Genomic DNA, 10,744 nt, shown 5'->3' with positions numbered 1-10,744 from the left:
TATTGCCATTAATTCCCCATAATGGTGTAAAGAACAACCTGGACTACTTTTTTGCAGCACATTACATGTATTAGCAATTTTAATACCAAAAAAACTCCTCTGCTAAGGGAGTTCATTAGCTGAACTGTTTATGGCAAGCAAATGGTCATAATAATACAGAATTTTACTGATATGCAGTCTGTGCAGGTCTGTGCATCTCAGCTATTTTACATCAGCTTTGAATGTGGCATATCTAGTCAGATTACAGAGCCGGAAATCTGTTTCATAAAAATGCAATCACCCAAACTCTGCCAATAGATATAGATACGGGAAAAAAAAGCTGAGCTTCAACCCAAGTCAATTACAGCGTTACTTTGCTCATTTCTATTGCATCAATTTGCTCTGTGAAAATCATGGCTGTCGCAGGAAAACATTTCATTAATGTAACGATGGCACGATTCATCAAGCCCTCAACATGATCCATCACCGTATTATAAAAAGCCATTTGAGTTGCACAGATTTCATTGCAGAATATCCACCAGTTCATGGCTAACAGCTATGATAAAATGCGATAAGAAAACAAAAATGGAAAGAAAGGACAAATAACTGAGGGAGACAAAAGGAAGGCTGGGCAATTTGCTCAAGGTCACAGGATTCTAGAGCGGGCTGTGATTCAGGGGATGGACTCTCTAAGGAAGGACTACAAAAGATGGGGCGGGAGGAAGTCAGCTGCTTCTTGCTGAGCTGACATTTTTGATTAAGTCTTTCTTGGAGAAACGTTTAAATGAAAGTGCTTCCGCATGACAGTTTCATAGTTATTCATAGCACGCTTGTATGTTACATTTATCTCTATTCTTCGTATGCCGGGTCATTAATTTAATACATTATCAACAGCATTGTGTTGGAAAATAAGCTGTTTGTCCTCTGTAATCTCCATTCGTCCTTTCAGGATGACTTCCGCTGCATTTGACACACACCATCGGCCAGAGGTTTTGTCCTCCTGTGGATCATAGGGGAGTGCATGAGCCATGGAGATTAGCCCTCCACGCTCAATAGCCCTCAACTGCAATGTTAAAGTACTTCCAGGTCATTTCAGCAGTTTAAACGGATCGTCTATAGTTTTTCATGCTATGATTGGCGCACTCAGCATGGTAATGTTTTCCTAAATTCAACAGATAAAAGAGTATTAGTACTTTAACACTTTATATGGCTCTTGAGAGCCAAATGAGATAAATTTTATGGACAATGTAGATAATACTGTTCAACGGCAATAAAACACCTAGAGAACAGTGTGGTCAGATGGACTAAATAATGCTGAAATATATATAATGATAAATGATGGAATAATAATAATAATAATAATGATGGAATGATAAAAATGATGGAATAATAATAATAATTTAAAGATTGTGACACAGAATTTATTTGGAAAAAAATATATAAATCCTGCACATTACCCAAACTTCATCATCACAAAATCTTATTTGCAACATTTCGGTCAATCAACCTTCCTCAGACTCAAGCCTGTGGAAGGACAATTGACTGAAACATTGCAAATAAAATTTTGAATTTCGAAACATTACAAATCAATTTTTTTTTTTAAAAACCCTGCAAACTAGTCAAACTTGCATCATCACAAAATTTTATTTAGAAATTTTCAGTCAATCAACATTCCTTAACCTCAAGCGAATGCAAATAAAATGTAGTGATGCAAATTTGAGTATTGTATTTTTTATTTTTTTTTGCGTTTATATTGTAATTTTATCCAACGCACCTTGCGATGCACTTTTTATCTGACAAATTATTTACTAAAATAAACATTTTAAATACATGAATAAATACTAATAATGTAATAAATAACAGTAAAGTCCTTGTGAACCATAACAAACAAGAAATTCAAGTGAAATTCATATCAGTTGCAGCATTTTGGATTTGATCTGCTCTCCTAGTATCACCTTTGCTTAAAGAATGCAACATATCATGGTGAATTATGTCTCTCATGTCACTTTTTTACTGTTATCTGTTTTGAGACCAGATGGCACCTGCAATTCCCATGCTTCCACTTTTCAAGTTATGAGAAACCTCCGCCACTCTTGCTCAGAGAAATATTAACACAGCAAGACGACAGAGCAATAAAGTCACAAATTAATATTTACAATAGGTTCCAATTAACACTATTACATTATTTCTCATTATGGCAAATGTGGAAGTGGTGAGATAAATGATGAGATAAATAACTTGAAGTATCATCTTCCCACACAGACAGCTACTTTTCTGAAATGAATCAGTAAGATTTGGGGGGAGGGTCAGGTCAGAGCCCACATATTATAAACTTATAATGGGTCAAGGATGACAGAGTGGCACAGAGCGGCGGTGTGAGTCAGTCACATGTCAGTTAGGGGAAATGGTTAAGCAAACCAATCTTCATCAAAGCAAAACAACTAAATGTTAGACTACACAATCAGACAGGCATCCGTTTCTTCGGTATTTCATAATAAGAGCTCTGCCTTTTATATAGTTAGGAGTGAAAATTCCTTATTACATAATAAATAAAGGTCAGGGGGCCTGATTAAATGTGTTCATTTTTTTAACTTTTTTTATGTATTATTATTAATTGTACTAAACTGACACATTTAATTGACACTGACAATTGTTGAAAATTGATAATTGACACAGTGACAATTAACACTGCAGGCAAAAACAGCATATAAATCAAGCTCAAATGGCAATTTACAGTAGAAAAAAAAAGAAAAAGAAAGAATTTGGTATAGTATTCTTACATAAAGTCATATTGTATTTGCAGGTATAACATTAAAATTTGTAAAAAAAAAAAATCATATATATATATATATATATCATGTGAGATCAGTGAGATTAAGTGTGTAGACTAATGATTTTATATCATGCAGGATATAGATTCTTGTATTAAATAAAATGTGTTTAATCAAAAATATGGTCAAAATGACTAAATGTGTTTTAAATGTGATAAAACTTTTTTTTTAATAATTAATTGTACTAAATTGACACATTCAATTGACAGTCCTTTAACTTGGGCAAATCATTCTAACCTTTTCAAGGTAACGTCTTCAATGAGCTTTTTCACATATTCTTCACTCTCATCCGGATGCAGACCACATCTGAAAGCAAAAACAAGCTAATTTGCTCATGCAAGTGGAGATGGCCTTCAGATTGGAAAAACAAGGCAATGAAGAAATGCCATGCATGTTAGATTAATAGCACTGGTCATCCGTAAATGGTTTCCAGTGCCGTAATTGGTATATGATTACATGCGTTCAGCCATGCTCAGATCCACAGTGACAGGTGCCTATTGGAGATGAAAAGAAATGAGGAATGAAGGAGGGGTAAACTGAAGGGGTAAGGACCAATGAGAGGCATCTCATTAACCACTGATAGCACTCGATGAGTGTGAAATTGCGTTTTGTGAGGTGTCGGGGTGTGTTATGGCACTGATCTAATAACTGGCACGCTAAAACAACTCTGGCACATCGTAACGACCCGACTGTGACTCTTAGAGAGAGGACAAAAATGGGGATGATGTATGTTAGCATACTTTGACAGCACAACAACAGGAATAGATGAGTGGAGAGGCGCAGGGGCAGTTTTGACAGGGGAGGCAGAGGAACAATGCATCTGCCTATTACTGTCCCGTCAAAACATAAAAACAAACAAACAAGTTAAAAAAAGCATGCAAATAAAAACAAGTGACTGAAAATAAAATAAAATAAAATAATAAAATAAAATAGGGGATAACTGTACTTTCATTGTACTTATATTTTAAAAATACCTGCATGTAATTACATCTGTAATTAATTTCTGTAATTACATTTATAATTACACAGTTGACCCATCCCTTACACCTTAACCCACCCTTAAACCTACCCATACCACCAAACCTGTCCCTAACCTTACCCATATCCCACCTCAATAGCAGCAAAAGTGTTTTGCAATACAATATGAACACAATAAGTACATTGTACTTAATTTTTTATGTAAGTACATAGTAGATAAGGCCACTTAATATAAAGTGGGGCCAAAAAGAAAAACTCTTGAAACTCTTGACTCTTGAAAACTCCCCACTCCAAAGTCCACAGCAGCAGACCAGGGAACATAAAAGTACCCACAACTCACTATGAAGAGAGCAATAAATTAGGTAGCACAAATTATTCCACCAAAAAACTATTCCATTCCAAAGAACCACTCCAATTCCTTTTTAAATAGACACTCCAGAGTGAACAAGCCTCTTGAGTATTGAATTTGCTGAAGCAGACAGTTGACCTGCACATTCCTGTGTGTCTTACTGCCTGAACAGTCATTCTGATACACAAAAAATAACTAACAATACTGCAGTTAAAAAATCTTATTATTCTATCTTACCTTATTAAAGGGATAGTTTGCCCAGACATGAAAAATGTTGTCATCATTTACTCACCCTCATGTTGTTTCAAACCTGTATGAATGTTGGTAACCAAACAGCTGTTGGTAGCCATTGACTTCCATAGTATTTTTTTCCATACTATAAAAGTCAGTGGCTACCAGCAAGTGTTTGGTTACCAACATTGTTCAAAAAATCCTCTTTTGTGTAAACAGAGGAAATTAAAATAAGTAAATGAGAACTGGGTGAACTGTCCCTTTAAAAAGTCCATATGAATACATGCAAAAAGGAAATTAAATATTTTAAAGATATCTATGATTCTAATTATTTTATATCATGCAGGATATAAATATCACTTCACTCCTTTCTTGTATTATATAAAATGTGTTTAACCTAAAAATACCAAGGCACATATTGCTATATAAACAAAATGTGTGTTCACAAACACATTCACAAACATCCCGAAAACAACTGCGATAGCAGACAACTAATGCACAGCATTGAATTCTTGGAAAGGACTCCATCATTGTCTCTGGAACGATGGGATTCCAACTACATGCAGGAATGCTGGAAAGTGCTTTCGTGTCTTTGTTGTGTGTTTGGTAGGATAATAAGATTACGTGCGACTCTTGGCAAATCTACCGCCTCCGAAGATTAGGCCAATTACTCTGTTGTCTGCAACGGCAGACAAGAAACAGAGAATATGACTGTTTCTATGGATCTTACGTGATGATGGGAGGTAAAGTCAATCTACTCTACAATAATGGCATTTTTTATAGCGAAGGATGTTTGTTGTTTGTTTATGTGGTGGGTGTTGACATAGCTTCTTAGTACAGCCAAGGTTAAGAAAGTAAAATACTCGGCTGTTTACTTCAAGAGGCTGAAGGAAAAGAGAAAGAGAGAGATAAATGAAAGACTACAAGCTGCTAAGATGATAAAAGCGACACCTGAAGAGACTCAAAGCCACATAATCGCATTAAAACCTTACAACAATCTTAGCCGTTCTGTTTGGTACGCTACAGGCGGGTGGGCTGAGCTGAAGCCAAAAGAGAACAATAGTGCTTTGGACACTAATACTTTAAAATGAGTAAGTTAACACATGTATGTAGAATCGTAAACCATGTAGCTAAACAAAGGCTTAATAACATACCAACTGGATATTTAACGGGCATTTTAAATAACCAAATCGATCTAGTACTTACTGTATATTTCCTTTTGTTTGGATAGACACTGATATATACAATGTGTAAACCAAAATGGTTGTATTTAACTCAGTTTTTTTAGGTTTTGCTGGCATTTCTAAGGCCCAAATTCAACAACGAGCTTCTAAAACTTAATCCATTACATCAGTGGTGCCCAATCCAGCTCCTGTGGGCCAACATCCTGCAGAGTTTAGCTCCAACCTGCTCCAACACACCTGCCTGAAGGTTTGTAGTAATCCTCAAGACCTTGATTAGCTGGTTTAGGTGTGTTTAATTAGGGTTGGAGCTAAACTCTGCAGAACATTGGCCCTCAAGCAGTAGGTTTAGATACCACTGCCTTACATACATATAAATGGAAATGATGAATTAAATTAAAGAGGTTTAAGTTGAAGTACTAAAACTCTAAACTAAAATGCTTCAGTCTGTTCTAAATGAATTGTGAAGCCCAAATTATTAAATTCTGCCATACAAAAACTGCCAATGATTGTACTTTTATTAAAAGTCACATCTATAAATAAAATTGACATTAAAAAAGGTCTGTCTTGGACAAAGTTTCTTTATTTACTAATAGGCATGAGCTGTGCTGTGGAATCAGGAAATTCAATGAAATTTAATTTTCCCAAATAAACCTCCATCTTCCATTAGAAACAGAGTGTTTCATGCCATTAGATGAACCAATGATGCTGTGTTGAGCTGGTTGGGATGCTCAAATAAATAGAATGCTTTCATAAAGTGCAACAGTGGGGTTCTGAACGTAAAAAATCCCACTCATTTTCTCAATAGGCAAATAGATTTTTAATGACAGACCTATTGTGAGCTATGAGGTTCTTAATTCGCTGGTATATGCTTTTTGTCTGATTTTCAAACACTTTTTGCTTCAAATCATTGTTTTTAATGTTGTGATTCACCATGTAGCTGATTGGTTTGGTTTATGGTTTATAACTCTTATAAACAAATACTTTTTTTTAAATCCCTATGGGAAAAACAAAAGGGAAAAACATTTCCGGAACCAAGCCCACTGACAAAGTCTTGCTTATGCAATTCCCAACATAATATTCAGAGGCAACCACAATATTGACATATTAAAAAATGTCACACTTCAGTTTTAAGTGCACACATCGCACCTATACCTGTATAAAGTGGTAAACGATGGACAAATGCACATGGAAATCACAGAGCAGTAGCACATCAACCCTGTGTCTAACACTTCTTAATTTTGCCGTTCATCTGCAAAGCGTCTGGAACAGCAGGGGGTGGCTATGCCCCTGAGATTTGTGGCCACACTCGGTTGAGCAAAGACGACACACACGTAGTTGGCATACACAGAGTGCTGGGTGAAGCTCTAATGCGTCTCCATCCTCCCTCTCTCAATCAGTCCAGAACAAATATCTGATTCCATCAGATTAACAGCCTCAGTTTCGACAATTGCCACGCCGTGCCTTGGGAAGACCGAATTCATGCGTTGTGCGCCAATATTCGTTTCGCTACAACGCTACAACTGCTACTACTACCAATTCTATATGTCAAGCCTATTTGGTGGCATTAGAGGACACCCATGGAAGAAAAACCGGGAAAGCAAGCATGGAGAGAGAAGGGATACAGGTCAATGATGAAAAGAAAATCACCTTCCAAACTGTGGCCATCTCCATTTGAATGACCTCATCATGACAAGATGCACAAAGTTGGCACCAAACCCAGCTGGGACTGATAACAACTCCCTTCGAAATTACAGAGACAATCAATAACCTAGTCTGAGCATGCATAATTATTACGGCAGGGGACTAGAAGAAACACACAAGTCAAAGAGGGATCCTCAATTACCTACAGGCAATGGAGCGGGCGCCATGCTGTCAAATGATTGGTTTTCTCAGCAGCCCTGTGTATTGTACTGATCAACCAGGAACAACCAGGGGAGTCTCAGCACTGAATAAAAAGGCCATGAAGGTGACACTAACAACATGCTCTGTATATACTGCTATACACACCTCAAACACTAGACACTTCTATATAAAACTACACATTAAATGCACACTATTAGTGATTACAAAAGTACAGAAAGAATGAATGACTGACAAGTGGGTCTTTTCAAATGCTGCGTTCTTAATACATTCTTGACATGATATCAATGTAAACACAGTTATATCTTAAGTGAATCTAAACAGAATTGATAAAAATGTGATGTCACAAATTAGATCCGAAAGACAGCAAGAGCTAACATGCTGTCTATTATGTCATTCATAATATTCAAAGAAGGCTAATATTCTCAAGAGAAAAACACATCCTGCTCTTGGCTGGATAACGTCAACAGCTTTAATAAAGCCATACAGTCACATACTCAAAAAACTTCAAACAGTCTTTGTTCTATTGATAATAAAGTGATTTGTTATAATAATGTGTCTTTGTTCTTTTTACTTGTTTACTTGTCTTTTTCAAAGCAATTTAGGCTACATGCCATTGTTTGAATGTATTTTTTATTCATTTCATTTGCATTAACTTTTTCCAAGTAGTTAAAGTTGTTAAACTTTAAAATAATTAAACATACATGCATATACAGCACTCCTATTCTATGTCGATATCCATAACTATCACGATCAATTTCAAATCTTTCGTTCTTTCAAGTTTAAAGGCAGATTTTTGCTCCAAAGTGAAAGTTGTAAAAAAATTAAAAAAAGACCATTAATTGTGGTTTTAAACAACTCTTTAAGGTCAGAACATGACAAACACTTCAAGTTTTTGAATTCTTTACACTTTTCCAGTCATTTTTCCTTAACAAAATAAATATCTTAATAGAAAATTAAATTTCTTAGTTTATGCATGTTCTAATGAGTGATATCGTTTCAAATCATGAAACAGGTTTGTGTTCCCTAACTTTGATGACGTGTATATTCAGCACAGTTTATAGTGCAGGCTGTAATATTAATAATATTACTTTTTTGTCTCAGAAATGCACATTTCACAGTAGCTTGAGTTAGGATGCAGATATCAATTTACGTTCATTATCGAAAACAGTAACATCTGTAAAAATTGTAACAACCTCATTTTTATATGGTGAAATTTAATTATTCTGACTATTTGAGTTTTATTAACATAAACCATTGGTCTTCCATAGTAGCACACATTTACATCATGACAACCACAATTAAAACCACACATATAGCACCTCAATACCATGGTAAAAATGTAACTACATGATTTTTAGGTATTAGTATGAAAACAGTAGTCTAAATACATTTAGTATAAATGCACAAAAGCTATAGCTTAATCACAAAAAATACTGTAATTCAATTCCATTACTCCTTTAATACATTTAATACATGTCTACATTAATAATAAAATTCGATATGAATATCCCATATTTCTGCCACCATACCATGGTGCAGTTAGTGTAACTACAGTAAATCCATGGTAAATGAAGGATGAATTTTATCGAGGAAAATTATATCGCGATAATTATCGTTATTGTTTTCTCACCCAGCCCTATATATATATATGGGTTGTTGACGTGACATGGCATTTTCACTGTCCCACAAGATAAAAATGCGCGACGCAATAAAATACAAGAACTCTTTATAATAACTGTAATAATAATAACATATATATATATATATATATATATATATATATATATATATATATATAGGTCAGTGGCCTGTTATTTGCAGAATACGTCCCTCGGCGAAAACTAATTGAGAAACCCTGCCCTACATGGACCTGCTGTTATAAAAGCTGCAGTGTTATTAGATTTTTTACATTTTTGAGCCAAATCTCAAAATTAGTTGTCCTACATGGACCTGTTGTTATAAAAACTGCAGTGTTATTCGATTTATTTATTTTTTTGAGCCAAATCTCAAAATTGTCCTATGGTGTGACTGTCTCAAGCAAGGTTCTTCCGTAAATTACAACTTTTACAAATTAAAAAGAAAAGCATAAAAATGTTAATAAATACCTCCTGCATAATTGTACAAGTGTCTGTTTTAGTAAATGGCAATCATTTTTTTCATCCATATATTTCTGAAAGCGTAGGAACTTGATATACTTTGTCTCTGAAAACCATGTCCTATGGTGACACCATATCTTTAAAAACTGCATGTTAAACTACATAATCATGGAAAATTATGCAGACGTGTCTTGCTAACCGCTAAAGACAGGTTAGCTCGGAATAGCAATGTCATTAATTGACAGAAAAAGGCTGAAACGTTGTTTGGTGTGACAGAAACTGTCCTCCGGTGTGACGCCTGTACTGTCACACCATAAGACAAAGATGTCACACCAAAGGGTAAGGTCTCTTTAAAAATTGTTGACGTGACATGGCATTTTCACTGTCCCACAAGATAAAAATGCGCGACGCAATAAAATACAAGAACTCTTTTTTTGATCATTTTCAGTGTTCTTAAATGCAATAATTACATTAAAGAAACTATTTTCTGATGTTTTTGTTTTACTGTTATAAAGTGTCATGAAAATAAGTATAAAATGTGGTAATTTGTTTTTGAAACAGAAAGAATTGAGGGAGAGAAATTACTGGAAGAGATAGGACATGGAAATATAGACAGAAAATTAACAGGGATCCACCAGAAGGGAGGAGATCCTAAGAGAACGATGCAGGAAGTAAATAGAATCAAAATTATGCCTTAAAAAGAGCAGCCATATAGTTTTAAAAAATTCATTCACATCTTAATGAATATAGTTTGAATATCAATCATATTTAGCTCTGCCACACATGCAGCAGGGGGCTGGAAACGTTTTAGTAACATACTGATTGACTAAGAGACTGACTTTTGTTAATGAAAATAATTTTTTGTTTTGTTTAAAAAACATGTTGAAATTGTTTGTATCAAAATTAAACTTTCTTTCTCCTTTGACATGTTCAAAATTAAATAGAAATAATTTAATAACTACCATTTCTGTCCTTTAGTGTGACGTAATGTCCTATGGTGTGACACACATAAAAGAACCACAGATTTGTTTTTATCTCAAAATATCTTAAAAAAACAGCTGAGTATTGTAATAGGGGGATATAAATATCACTCATCTTAAAATTGTATAATTTTCAGCAGTTTTGAATGGATGACAGCAAAGTTTGTCTTGTTGTCAAAGTTTGTCCCGAAATTGTCCAACAAGTCATGGGGAAAAAAATGATGTTAATTATAATTTCATATTAAATAAATAA

The 10,744-nt window shown here is 34.8% G+C and overlaps 1 long non-coding RNA gene across 1 annotated transcript; it reads right to left on the bottom strand.

Moving 5' to 3' along the window:
• Nucleotides 1-355: 355 nt before the first annotated feature.
• Nucleotides 356-5,724, bottom strand: LOC107668161 (uncharacterized). Its single transcript, XR_001631857.1, has 3 exons — nt 5,575-5,724; nt 3,048-3,116; nt 356-979 (listed from the first exon to the last, which is right to left on the bottom strand). It is a non-coding gene; the product is annotated as an uncharacterized LOC107668161 (long non-coding RNA).
• Between the last annotated feature and the right edge of the window lie 5,020 nt (nt 5,725-10,744).

The sequence above is a fragment of the Sinocyclocheilus anshuiensis genome, unplaced genomic scaffold (assembly GCF_001515605.1).
Source record: "Sinocyclocheilus anshuiensis isolate Anshui unplaced genomic scaffold, SAMN03320099.WGS_v1.1 scaffold2649, whole genome shotgun sequence".
In the NCBI taxonomy this organism is placed as follows: domain Eukaryota; kingdom Metazoa; phylum Chordata; class Actinopteri; order Cypriniformes; family Cyprinidae; genus Sinocyclocheilus; species Sinocyclocheilus anshuiensis.
Note: the sequence above shows the minus strand (reverse complement) of the source record. Positions and strands in the feature narration are given on the sequence as shown.